Below are 14431 nucleotides of genomic sequence, written 5' to 3' on the forward strand. Positions count from 1 at the left end.
CTACCTTCAAACTATCAGCTACGAGGCATCTTTTTTATTTAGAGATCAGCTTTTCCTCCGGACGGGGAATGTGGTAATCAGTCCCGTAGACCGACCTTCAACGCCCTCACACGTCAGCGTGGAAATAGTTATCTGAATTCTTTTCCGTGCGTCTGTCTCGACAGGCCTGATCCTGGATCAGCTACGAGCAAAATCACGTCGCTTTCAAAATAAAAGCGGCATCGCTTTACGGCGTGTTCCATTTGAACTCGAAAGTCGGAATTTCTGAATTCCCAGTTGGAAATATTCCCCTAGGGTCAGACCTTCCTAAATGCTGCGTAAACATTCACATTTATTACCTGGACAAACTGTTTCACCACCGTCCGGTTCCCTCAACTCAAAAACAATTGGTTCTTTAAATGGGTTCCAGGTAAATGTCTGCCATATGGCGGGGAACTTCCACGTTGGCCAACAAATCGTCATCATCCCTGTAGCGCCCCGTGTCTTGCTAGTATACAATACATCCAGGAATTCCTGACACAAATAGAAAATAGTAGTCGTACACACTTAATGGTAGGCAGTTCAAAACACTGCAAATCACAGATATTAATTCTTAAATTTGGATTTCGTTAGTATTTTTCTATCAAAAAATAACGGCATTTCCTTGTTTCATTACCCCATCAAAGAAAATAACCTACTGCATAAATCACACACACACACACGCAGACACACACACGCAGACACACACACCAGACGGGTCAGGCCATTCAAAGGAATAAAAAGATGTTGTGACTCTATTTTGAGCCAATCAGGGCGGAGTGTGTGGGAATCTGGGCCATTTTCCAGAGCTCTTGTTTCCAGGCAGAAGGCAAGCTGATACATCCGGGAAGGCTCCGTTGTCACTGGGCAGCAGGAAGTGTGCCAGCTGCTACAGCATCCAGGACCCACTGGATTTGGGTACTCATCGTCTGTAGCCGCTGTCACAACTGCACCCTGCATTGAAATACAGAAACAGAACTCAGCCAGTGGAGAACGTAATTATGGACACGCCAGCGGTCCGCTCATCGGTATCAGTTATTGCTCAATGCTGCAGTGTCCATGTTTCTTTCAGTCTCTTTGAAAATAAAATCAAGGCTGAACTAGAAATGTATTGCGGTTTTGTACCTTGTCAAAGTGTCCCTGTCAACGTGACCTTGACCTTTGACTGCTCACATCTTTTCAGTTCATCCGTGGTTCCAAGGGGACCCTTGTGGGACGGACAGCCTAAAACTACAACCTCTGCTGTGCCTGCGACTCAAGAATAAAGGGGGCCCTCCTTCCGGAGCAACCGCGCAGGAGTGCGGGGTAAGGTGCTTTAAAGGCTACTGGGATTCTTATCTCCTGGAGCGACAAATCCGTATGACCTCTAAAGACCTGGGACTCCCTCCTAGTCTCTCAGTACCGACCCAGACGAGACGTTTCTACAAGCTGTCGATGATTCAACCCTCACTGGACCAAACCAAAGGTCTACTGTTTCCACGTCACTCTTGTCTGCCTCTACTGTAATTCCGTAGATTAGTTGGTGGTGGAAATACACCCCCCTTTCTCTTTCTCCCTCCCTCCCCCCTCCCTCTCATAAAGCAGTGTGATTGCCCATAGCATCACCATCTGCCAGCTAGCGCAAGGTGAAACACTAAGCAGTCTGGTGGGATGAATGAGTGATAGCAGCATTCAGTGTGTGCGTGTGTGTGTATGTGCACGTGCACACTCCCGCCTCATTCACACAGATGTATACAAAGACACACACTTATCCTCGTTCCTGTTGTTGAACACTAGACAGGAAGTTACTCCGTGAAAAAAAAGCTCATCACATCCTTTTAAACCAGACTGTAATTTATGGGAACTGGTTTTTGTTTAGTTTTGTTTTGCTTTGGGGTTTTTTTTTTTGGGGGGGGGGGGGGGGGGTTCTAAGAGTGTGAAGAGTGTCTGCTGATCTGTGCAAATGAGGGTCAGTCTCCACGGACAGTCGCCACATGTTGCTGCGTCTTGTACTGTTCCCAGCGACGTTAGAGCTTCCGGATGCAGAGACTCTCACGTGTCTATTTATGGAAGTCCAAGTCAAGTCACTCGCTGGTTTCAGCCTCGTACTCTAAATTTAGCAATTCCCCTCGATGATGTCTTTCACCCAGTGTAACGCCGGCCAGCTCTTCATGTCATGGGAATGTGGATGAATTCAAACACTTTAACACTGTTTAACACACTACATGTGTTGAAAATATTCAGTGGACACTAATCTAATCAAGTAAGCCTCCCGTGAAAGTAGCAAGCTAACGTATAGCTGATGTAGCTAACGCTGAACGTTAGCTCAGCCGTCACATTACCTACTTGGGTGCGTTCTCGGGTGCCTGGTTAAGTTTTATGAGGTGGCTCTTTTATTTTGACTACTGTTAGTGATGTCAGTGCTTTTGTTTGTGCTTTGTGTGAAAATTTTACAGCCGAACAATACAAATGATGTCCAGCTCGTCCTCAGTTACATTCAGAGTCACGTCTCAAGTCACATGTAGATGTCACTTAAATACAACTTCAGCATAAATCCAAATCTTCGCTGGGCTTCGTCTGTGGTGCCTCCACTACCTCAGTGTAATCCAGCAGGCGAGGCTTCAGATTTGCCGTTGGTGAGGAGTCTGCCGCTGTTAGCAGAGTCAGCAAACAGTTGTACCTTTGTTTGTGGCCTCTCCAGCTGAGGTGCAGAACCACAAAATAATAAATAAATAGTTTGTATAGGGTTTTTGGTGCATAAGAGTAACACAAACACACACAACATGTTTAATAAGTAAAATTTGATCCTGTTAACTGTGAGATCTCAGGTCCTTAAATCTCCACACTGAAATACAGAGTATGACCCAGTGTGTCGGTAGAGTCTTTTGGTGTATGTGTGTGTGTATATTCTTGTGAATGAAATGTAAAAATCCAGTTAAACCGTTTCATAAGTACAGGATGTCAGATGTCACCACAGCAAGATGAGCTGTAATTGATAAGTCAGACAGGTACTCAGAGAGCGAGTAAGTCAGAGTGTCAGACCAATGGCGGTTAAGTTAGATGGACAAGTATCCTGCCCCAGAGCTTCAGGGAAGAGGGGCTGTGGGAGAGGCAGCAGCCGGGAGATAAGGCTCTCGCGTGGGGCTGCTGTCGTGTAATTCCCCTTCTAATACTGCCAGGCCCTGGTTCTCAGCTCAGCCCTGATCTGCACAACCTCTCCTGAGACTCGGCTGTCACATGCCAACCCTGCCATGACTCTGAGAATGCGCATACACACAGAGGTGCTTAAGCAGTTGTGTGTGTGTGTGTGTGTGTGTGTGTGCGCGCACGCGCATGTGCATGTGCATGCAGACAGAACAACTTCTGAGCCATGTGTGTCATTTTCCATGAGGAGCTCAGGCAGGCTGAGTCTAAAGCCAGACAAGTTCCAGGGGGGAGACAGGATCAAGGCACAGTGAGCGTTACACAGATCTGTGTACTTACAGTATATACTGTACTACTGTGTGTGCATGTGTGTGTAAGTGTGCGTGCGCGTACATAAACATCAAGACCTGCTCCCTGTATACAGCAAAAAATACTACACAATAAGCATTTGAACTTGTGTATGATTTATTTAACCAATCATACTGGATTGGTACCGTAGTAATGCTGAGTAAATTAAAAAAAAAAAAACTGTAATAAAACTTCAATACATTTACACGTAACAATGGATTCATTCAGCATTGTAAATACGAAGGGCTTTACTGTCGCTGATGAAGCATCTCAGCTTTAGTTCTTTTTACAAACGAAGCTCAAAAGATGAACCCACCAGGAACACATCAGCCCAGCTGTCCTGCTGTCTTCCTCTTGACGACCTCAAATGTTCCATGTAAGTCCTCCGGTTCAGACTCCCTTCAGGAAAAAAAACATAAACGCGATCCTTTACTGGTGAACGTTTGTGAAATTTTTTAAGAAGCAGAAAATTTCAGCTATTATATCGTCCACTGTCGTAAAAAAAACTTAACGGAACAGACAATATTTCAAAATAAGAGTTCTTTGACTTCAATCTGTCGTTTTATGCAACTTTTTTGGGGGGGGGGCAAATGGCAATTGAGTGCGTTGTTTTCCACGGAAATAGAGGCTTAGGACACGTTGAACCCTACAGGGCTGCGACGGACATCTTCATCGTGATTGAACATCTTTATCAGGCTCCAACCACCACAGCTAGTTCCCTCCACCCCGCCTCACTCCACCCTACTGGGGATGCAGATTTGTACAGTTTATATACATCGTGACTGAATATTATTTGTAAGTTTTGCAGAACCTTGGTGTGTGTGTGTGTGTGTGTGTGTGTGTGTGTGTGTGTGTGTGTGTTCCTGTAGTGGAGAAGGTTCAGCTCCATCTGTAGTTCCTGCAGGTTCCAGGTTATTAATATGTCTTACATTAATAATTACATGTGACCATATTTAATGTTACAGAGCTCCCTCAGGTATGGAGATATTACAACTGGCTGAGTCGTCTATCATCCTCTCTCTCTCTCTCTCTCTCTCTCTCTCTCTCCACACACACACACACACACACACACACACCTTTTGATCCTACTGGTCAATGCTCAGCGCTGCAGCACGTCTGTTAATCGTTAATGAGTCCTGCCACCATCTCTGTCCTGATCTCAACAAACTCACGTGAAAAATCCACCAGGACGTTCTGGTTTTGGGCGCCATGCGGTCGGCAGAGGTAGGAGCGATGATGTATGGCGTACTGACATACTCGACCTGCCCCTTCCACGGTGCGTTCTGGAACTGTCCCAGTCTCAATCCTCTGACCAGGACATAAAATTGAGGCGTGGAACTCTACTGTCCTCGCGCTTAATCTGCCACTGCTGCCCAAAGGGAATCGTGCCTTGCCCAAAGCTTTCTAATCCCCTCTGTCCTTCGGCGCCACGACCTTAAGAGAGAAAAGGAAGCTGTGAGACATGAGTAGACGCAAGGCTCGACGACGGATGGCCATTTCCTCCCCCGTCAGCTCCCACGCCGCTGCGAGGAGGGAGGGTTTAAATCCTGTGTCAGCTTCCACTGTCCAGCTCATCGCTAACACTTAGGACCACATCACCCTTCCCCGGTTCCCTGGCCTCCATCTGCTCCACCGCCACCGGCTCGTCTGACCCAGCAATCACGAGGCGGTTTCTCTGAGTCGAACATTAAAAGTTCAAATGTGTCGTACGGAACAGTTCCTCTCCAGACCCTAACGGTTCTCCACATTTTAGTTGATATTTTTACTATTTTAAAGAGACAGTACGCAGGTGTCAGATGCTCAACTGTCTACAAACCAAAAATGCAGCCATTGTCGCCGATGCAAGTTTGTCATGTCACGTGTATGCAACCAAAACTAACCGGATCGAATGGAAAAGATTATTTAGAATTAAAAAAAAAAAAGTCTTGGTCTAAATTTTGTTTATTAGCTGTTGCTATTCCTCGTCACCCACCGCACAGAAGGCAGCACGCATCATCGTACACGGACAGATATTCCCAGTGTTCCCCCTTGCATCCCAACCCGTTCACAAAAACCCAGGAGCCATCATCTCCTCACTGCCAGGTCATTATATCCACATCCTTCTATCATTTGCATATAGACAGTCTCCACGTATACCTGTAACCACAACACAACACTCCTCTCAATTTGCTGCAATATTGGAGTGCACACACACAAACACACATACACGCACAAGCGCCAGCACGCCAGGGTGATTTGTCTGTGACCTCCAAAACTTCTTGTGTTTCCCGACTTTTTTGTCTCATAAAAACACATCGGATCACACAAAGATACAGAGAAAGAAGTGTTTGCTGTGGTCGCACAGGGCCTGGACAAGGTGAATGGGAATTACCCAGAGGACCTTGCTTGAAACCTTCAGGCTGACAGCAGTGCCCTACGCTGCTTCAATGAGTGTGTGTGTGTGTGTGTGTGTGTGTGTGTGTGTGTGTGTGTGTGAGAGAGAGAGAGAGAGAAAGAGTGTAAGAACACGCGTGTCCTTTGAAATGTAATAGCACATTTCAAAATCTGCTACACAAAGCACATTCTAAAACTATGGCGTGTCCATTTAAGCTAACACTGGCCCGGGTGCCTACAGGTCAGAGGGGCTTTTTAAAATACATCACTTCTCTCTTTCTCTCAGACACACACACACACAAACACACACACACACACTCTAGAGGTGGTGGTGGTGGGGGTATCTGAAGGTTGACCCCCTTGCCTCGCCGTCCTCCCCTCTGTCCACCACTGAAACACCAGAGGAGGGTCGCCATTCTTCTCCGTTTCATCTGCAGGTATCAGCTGTTTGAAAATGATAAATGTGACATCAGTTTGGATCTGTTTAGGTTTTTATAATCAGAGGAAATGCTCCCCCCACAGACACACACACACACACACACACGCACGCACACACGCACACACACACACTGGCCAAACTTGATCCTGGCTTGATGACCTTCCAGCTGTAGGTAGAAACAAATTAAAGGTACAATGCTGTCTTTGAGTCCAGTCCGCAATCGCAGGTTGTCTCAAGGACAAACTGGCTTCAGACTGCTGTACACACATACACACACAATCTGCTGAACACATACACACACACACACACACACACACTCTGCTGCACACACACACACACACACACACACACACACACACACACACTATAAATTTTTTCTCCAAACCCTTCACCCTGTTCCTTTGATTTAGAACACAGCTTTCATTCATTTTTTTATTCCTGTAGAGTTAATAAATTAAATCAGAGACTCCAAAAAAATGTAAATACTGATTAACACTGCAGGAGTATGACAACATGAAGACTAGAGAGCAGGCAGAGGGAGCGTCCCTCCCCCGAGGAGGCTTTGTAGGGGAAGAAGATCAGCAACATCCCTTCATAAATGTTCTTCCAAACTGGCAAAAACAGGTCTGGAACAGGTTCAGCACCACCTCTAGGACTTCAGGTCTCTGTCAGCTGCAGAGGCCAGAAATGAAGGTTTCAGGTTTTCAGAAAAGAAAGGTTGTATAAGGTTTTATACAAAAAAATACCGCAGCTTTTCAAGGCATTTTTAGGTTTAAATCCAATCTCCAATTATGGCTGCAATGAATTTAGTAAAAAAGTAAATAAAACTACTGTCCAGGAGAAAAAGTGTTGAATCCCAGATTCAGAATCCATCGAGATGATTCCCAGACACTGAAACCCACCTCCAGACGTTTCAGGCAAAGACAAGGAATCTGATGGGAAGTCAACTTTGGTTTGTTCTGAAAAACATGAGCGACGTGTTCCTCTGCATACCGTTGCCGTCGTAGACGTCATCAGAACGCCGGTGAAACCTGGTGATGTCACGATGAGGAATCTGAGCGGTGGAATCCCAGCTGCTACTGAGGGAGGCCGACTTTTTAAACACTGCTTTAAAGTTTGTGTTGTATGACAGAAAAGCGAAGCACCTTGTAAAGTTTCAGCACGTAACAAAACATTGTTTATTGATCTGACCGGGGATTTTTTTTTTTTTTTTTTTGTCGGTTGTCTGCTTCCTGGAGAGAAATGACATTTTTCTGACAAGTTCTGATGGTGTTTTTGGATTATTCGCCGTCATCACCCCAAACCTCACACGTGACAGATAAAGAACACACACTCACACACACTCTGAGGGCTGTAAAGAGCTGTTGTTTGAAGATAAATGGCATAAAGAGCGGGGGATTTACAGCCTGTGTACCTGTTTGCGTTGTTCTTTCATGTTTCCTGCTCTTATTTCATCTGGAAAACTAAACCTCAGATCAAACAAAGGAATCGGCAAGCTGCTTTGAGATATTTACACGTGTTGCTTGTGTGTGTATGTGTGTGTGTGTGTGTGTCTGTGTGTGTGTCTGTGTGTTGGTACTGCAAAGCCAAGTCTTTACATTGTAATTAAGCTTGTGAAGACATCATGTGAGGTCTTAATATTTGTGTCGAGGTTTAGAATCTTGGAAAATTAGGAAAAAAAATCTGTTAATCTCAATGAGAATGGTGGTGTTACTCTGTGTGTGTGTGTGTGTGTGTGTGTGTGTGTGAGAGAGAGAGAGAGAGAGCACACTATTTCTTCAGTCTTGTGACGAGCTTCTCTATCTTGGCACATTTTGTGCTTTCCGCTTGCTGCTTAACAACGTTTAGTCCCACCCATTTAGAGACCGGCGTTCTTGATCCATCCATCCATCCATCATCCATCCATCCATCCATCCATCCATGTTCCCCCTCTTCTCCTGTTCAGGGTGGTGGGGGTGGAGCCTATCCCAGCAGCCTTCCCCCTGGACAGGTCACCAGTCCATGGCAGGGCCAGCACATAGAGACAGACAACCATTGGCTCTCCCAGCCACGCCTACAGTCAATTTAGAGTCTGGATTAACCTGGTCCCTCTTGATGTCTTTGGACTGTGGAGGAAGCTGGAGTACCAGAGAGAACCCAGCAGGAACAGGGAGAACATGGAGACTACACACAGAAAGACCCCGTGCTGGAGCCGTGTCAGTAAACCCTGATCGGTTCCTAATCCAAACCAGGGGTGTTCTTGGCTCCTGAACCGAACCAGACCTGAATCACAAGCCTGTCAACCCGATCATAAGATGCTGGATTCTCCGCCAGAAGTCTGGACTGTTCTGTTCAGACTGGCGTTCATCGTAATGACACGGCTGCTGGTTAAGAGACAAACATGCAGGGGGACCTTTGATTCATGCAGCTCATAGCTCAGGAGAATACATTTATTTGAATGTTCTGTTCTGTTCTCTCGAGCTGGTAGTTGTGTCTGTACGTTGCCTCACTGTGGGGTGTGTGTGTTTGTGTGTGTGTGCGGGTGAGAGGGGGTGAGGGTGGGTCGGGGGCGGAGGGAGACTCCCAGTGATATTAGGCATCACGCCAAGAAGTTGTAAGATGATTCCTTTTGAAAAGCTGTAAAGGAAGAGGAGGCAGTGTGTTTTCTGTTTTCCAGCCTAACCACCCACCCTTCTACCACCCCCCCACCCTTCTACAACCCCACCCCCCCACCCCAAGCAAAGACAAAGCGTGTAATAATTACAAGGCCGAGACACAATGCGGTGTCAGTTGTGGCGCTGGGAGAGCCGACTTGTAGCTATCACACTGGCAGATAAATTCAACGCACAATTATTCATCCTGGGACTATGGCATGTAGATTAATGAGTTTGATAACCTGGAGCTTTGCAGCCAGCTCCAGAATGCCGTCGTCATCATCCTCGCCTCGCTCTCCTTCCCTCTGTGTCTCGCTCCCTTCTGCTGATGGGGGGGGGGGGGGGGGGGGCAGAACGGAGAGGTGATCGTCGGAAGGTAGTCGTGCTCCACACCGACTCACAGGCAGACGAGGGGGATGACATCACTGGACACGTGGGACAGCAAGACTGAACATCACCTGATGGATTTCATTTCTAAGAGCCATTTTGTGCCGAATTTAGTTGTTGTTGAATTCCGTCCACCATCTAGACTTTATAGTCTTCAGTTGTTAGCGTGTGAGGCCGCGTCGTGTCCGTGGTCATTTTTAGACTGCGGAAGGTTTGTCTTTCGTTAAGATAGAAGTAACTCGGTCGCTCGCTTTGTGGCCCATCCATTAAGATCCATTCTGCCATTTATGCGTCGCGGGGCTGCCCATCGAGGGGCCTGACCAAAATGGCGCCTCTTGACGGAACAAGCAGTTTTATTAGTAGAATTAACACAGCTGGAAGTGCAGAAATAGACTCATCAGTCTGCAGCTGCCCAGTTTAAGGACAGGTTACACCAAAAACCCTCCGTCGCTACGGAGTTCCGGGCGCCGCTGGCTGAGAACTGAAGCATGCGTGAAGAACATTCGTCAAACTCCTCCTCACGTTAGGAGGCTTGAAGCCGCAAATGGAAACAAACTTTTCATTCACTGGAGGAATAAAGCAAGAGCTCCCTGCTGCTCCACCGGCCTGTTGCTGTTCATCCTCTGCTTGTGTGTCGCGTGTTTTTCAGCCTGTGCCTTGTATGTTTGTGTGTTTCGTGTCCATGTTTTGTGTTGTTCTGGGTTCAGGGTGGGCTGGTGTTGAAGAGCTTCAGTCCCACGACGGCCATGATGGATGGAGAGAGAGAGAGAGAGAGAGAGAGAGAGACTTCCCAGATGATCGACAGAGGAGGTACACAGTGTGTGAGTGTGTGTGTGTGTGTGTGTGTGTGTGTGTGTTCCAATAATTACCTTTGTTAATTAGCCAGGAGAACAAGAAGAAAAAGAAATAATCGCAAACATATAGGACAACACAAGAACACTCTTAGAAGGACAGCTAGGAGAGTTTTCAGTCCCAGTAACGTCTTTACGTGGATTTTAAGAGTTTGAGTTTAGTCGGACCAAAACAATCAGTTGACCTTTTATAAACTGTGGCAAATTCTAAGATTTCAAAAATCCAAACTCTCATCTGACCTGTGAGCTCCTGATTTCCCTGCAGTTCTTGTAACTCTTTGCGTGCGGATTGGTTTTATGGCAAAAACGCAAATTGCAGAGGAAAAAAAACCTGCCGTGGAGAAATGAGGATAATTTTATGAGTGGGGTCAAGTTTGAACCTGCCCTGGTGCTAATGGACTAGAAGGATTCCTTCTTTCTGACAGCTGCATTTATGCCAAAGAGGCAAACACACATGAATCACACACGCGGCCACACTCAAACACACACCTCCTGTCAAACACACACTCCATTTAAAGCAGTAAAGTGCAGTCTCATCAGAGTGGCAGGCAGACATCCTGAATAAAATGGAGTGGCATTAATATTAATACCAGTAAAGTGCCTTTATAATCAGACAGTGGACTGTCAGGTGGCCAAGTGGGGCTGTAGGGATGACACACACACACACACACAAACACACAGACACACTGAAGTGACGGAGAGACGCACAAATACCATGCAAATATAATGCAGTATAATTAAATGCAGTATAAGTACTCCACTGTATATTCACGGGCAGATTTTCATGGAACCACAGTTCTCTGGTCATTCGATTTCACCGGCCTGACGGGAATCAGTGTCGCTCCTGCAAAGACTGAGAACTTCAAACCCCGGGTTTGCTCAGAACCTTTGCTCCAGCACGTGTCATCTTCAAGTTCCGCAGGTCGCTGTCTGACCTGGAGGTCAGTGAACAGTGAAGGGAGGTATCAACATGGCGGGATCAAGTGTGACTGCACCCAGCTGTCGGGGGGTGCGCTGCCACCTACTGGTGATGGATGTGTACTGATTCGTGGACATTTGTCCAATTAAAAGGCCTAATTAAGCTGCAGCTGAAGCCCACTGAGGGTCACGTGGTGCCCCCCACCACCACCACCCCTCACACTGTCAGGGGAGGTGTGTAACCAGGAGTCACGCACGGGTGCCTTGGCCTCCAGGTCGGTGGAGTCGTATCCACGGGTGCTTTGCAAACTGTGGTTCAGGGATCAGGGCTCTCAGTCTGGTAACAAGTCAGTATGATGAAACAAAGTATGGAACAAAGTCGTGGATCCCTGTAAGAACCCTGATCACCAGCAGATCCACCTGAACTTGAACTGAACTGCTGCTCATATATGTGAAAGCAAGGGGAAGGATCATCTACAGCCCCGCTCCCAAAGACTGGGCCGCGACCATCTTTGAGTTGAGAAAAACTGCAAGATAAATTGGATGATGATTTCTGTCTGCAGTACGTGCGTTTGCTCGTGAATTCTTTTTACCGCTGGATATTGAACTCAGCCGTAGGGTTTTACTGCTAACGTAAGCAACAGTGGCTGGAATCATTCACCTGCCTACAGTCAGCCTTCGACAGAGTGATGGAATGATGATGACGTTCCCATTTAGATGTCCTGAAGTGAAATGTCTTTCCGGGTTCTCCAGGCTGCTTCTCTTGTTCACGGTTACTTAAACCTGCATGTGTGAAGTTCGCCCCTCGATGTTCTACCATCGACTTTGAAAAGCGCTGACGTCAAATGTAAAAAAAAAAAAGAACACTATTAACAGTTTGTCCATGGTGACTGAGATCCATCGACACGGCAACCACACAAATCTGCGCGCTGATCTGCCTGAATCATCTAGTAAGCTCTCGCCTCCCACAGCGGGGAGCGGGATCGACGCCGAGGTTGTAAATAAAACGCTGGCTGATGTTTGCTAAGAAGCTCCAAAGGGAGACGGCGCTCCAGAGCTGCCATGTCCATAAAACTGAGAATGAAATACTGAGCGAGGTAACGGGCTAATCTGAGCATTTCCAGATGGAGACCCCCACCCCCACCCCCACCTCCCCCAGTGCCACACCCACCAGACCAAGGAGACATTTACTCCTCCAGAAGTTGATGGGGAGATGATTTGAAGCTGGAGGAGCTCTCCTCTCATTCAGACAGCTTTTAAAACAACATCACCAAGTCTAGATTCAGTTGAAGTCCGGGTACAAAGAAAATATGTCCATCAGTAAAGACATCAACACAGACAGCTCTGGTGGTGGCCTTGGTTGTCCTGCAGGTCACTGTCACGGCTGATTATGTCCGGATCTTCTAGAGACGTCAGTCAGCCATGAATGCTAAACACTTGAAACCTGAACTGTGACCTCGGCTGTTGCCAGGCAGAAACAGAGAGTTTTCAGGAGCGGGAGGGCAGGAGGGCAGGTGATGGTGGCGGCCGTGAGGACGCGCTGGGATTGTTGATGAGAACATTGAGGCCTTTTTTTTAATATTGGGGGAGGGGGAGAGAATTAGATGAGATATGACAGAAAACATAAAAACGAGAAACAACGTAAGAAGCACATAAAGCTGGACGGCAACAGCAGATCTGAAGCTGGGTGTTAAACTGTTGGGTGACAGCAGGGTCACAGAAAAGTGCTGTTTTGTCCGCTCAGCAGGATTTTAGTTCATGTATAAGCCTTTAATGTCAACGTAAGATGAAGTCATCAAAGACAAAAGCAGGTATTCACATGTAAAATTAACGATTTATCACAAGTACATTTTAAGATACATCCAAACCTGCAGCCTCTCAATGTAAAACGGAGCATCTTTAGTTTATTTAGTTCGTATTTCTCATCTCTTTAAATGTTGGTTTGTTTGTTTTTTTACTTTAAGGAAATGCGTGGTGGTTAGATATAAAAAAACAAAAACAAGGATGAATCTGATTACACCTCCGTCTAATAGCTAAAACATCACAATTTCCTGTTTGTAATCACGACGACCGCGCAGCCCACGGGCCTGTTTTAATTCTTTTGTGTTACCAGCAAAAGCAGGAAAAAAAATTATCCCAGTAATAATTGTTTTGCCAGGATCTAATAACAAGCAATAAAAACCAGCCAACCAGAATGCTGCCACCAATCTATTATTAGAAACCTCTTCCATGTGCATTTTGTTCCCTCTTCCTTTTTAATCTTTTCTTTTTTAGTCCATTTTGCAGCACCAGCGATCACATTCGCTGCCTTTTCTCGGGTGATAAATATTTGAGTTTGCTTATGAAAGAGGCTAATGTTGTCGCATGAATAGAGAATGATCTTTCCTTCATGCTTCATTATAAGTTCTCACTCCTGGCCAATGACAGGCAAGCTAATTGAATATTTACAGCCTCCTGAGGAGACGTTTGGCGGGAACACGTCACAGCTGATGTGCACCTGCTCTTTAAAACCTTATGCATAAGTGAGTCGGTGACTATCTAAAAGGGATCTGGGCGTATGCAGCGGAGGACGGAGCGGGAATCACGGCTTGATGAGCACCTCACTCACATGCCTCCGTGCCGGATGGAGCTGACACCGGATCAGTAACACGGCCATAATGCTCTGGTTCTGTCTCCACCGCTTTGTCACCTCCACCCTCTTTTGTCTCAGCACTTTGATCGAGGAAAGACGCTTCCTGTATCTACCTGCAAGTACTGAAAGCAGTACTTCACCCAAGAAGTGCCTTTTGCCTTTCAAGCCCTGACAAATACTTGTCTTTAGCTCGCTTTGTCGCTCCTTTGTGACTTCAGAATGCAGAAAGAGCTGGCCACGTATACTTAGCTTGATGCTAAAGGAAGCTGGTGGCTAACGAACCAAACATCCGTTTGCAAACTCCAGTTTATCGTTTCTTCTAATCCATGTCTTCTTTTTCCAGACAGATGCTCAGTAATCCACGAACATTTTGATTTGAGCTAAAAAAAACAAACAAAAACGTGTCGTTGGTGGTTCACAGTCCTGACAAGCACAACCAGCTTGCAGCTCGCTCAGCTACCACCCGTGACTACCAGCTCGTAGTAGCGAACCGGCAGTAAACAGTCCCTATTTGTTTAGCCCTTTTGCTACCTTGGCGAAGCGCCTTATGATGTCATCGCATTGTCACACACACCCTGATGGAGGAGGGAAGCTAGATGATGTTTGTGAATGGATTTTTGTTTTTGGACAGTTCTGCTGTTTTTAGCCGTTAGTCACATTTAGCATCAAGCTAAATGTACACGCTTGCTATGTCGCTTGCTGAGTCATC

At 46.4% G+C, this 14431-nt stretch overlaps 1 long non-coding RNA gene across 1 annotated transcript; it reads right to left on the bottom strand.

Annotated features, from left to right (window-relative positions):
- Positions 1 to 364: 364 nt before the first annotated feature.
- LOC147269762 (uncharacterized) lies at positions 365 to 1255 on the bottom strand. Its single transcript, XR_015111590.1, has 3 exons — positions 1144 to 1255; positions 730 to 972; positions 365 to 513 (listed from the first exon to the last, which is right to left on the bottom strand). It is a non-coding gene; the product is annotated as an uncharacterized LOC147269762 (long non-coding RNA).
- Between the last annotated feature and the right edge of the window lie 13176 nt (positions 1256 to 14431).

The sequence above is a fragment of the Aulostomus chinensis genome, chromosome 2, assembly GCF_037954235.1.
Source record: "Aulostomus chinensis isolate RoL2024-O1b breed Wild chromosome 2, RoL_Achi_v1.0, whole genome shotgun sequence".
In the NCBI taxonomy this organism is placed as follows: Eukaryota; Metazoa; Chordata; class Actinopteri; order Syngnathiformes; family Aulostomidae; genus Aulostomus; species Aulostomus chinensis.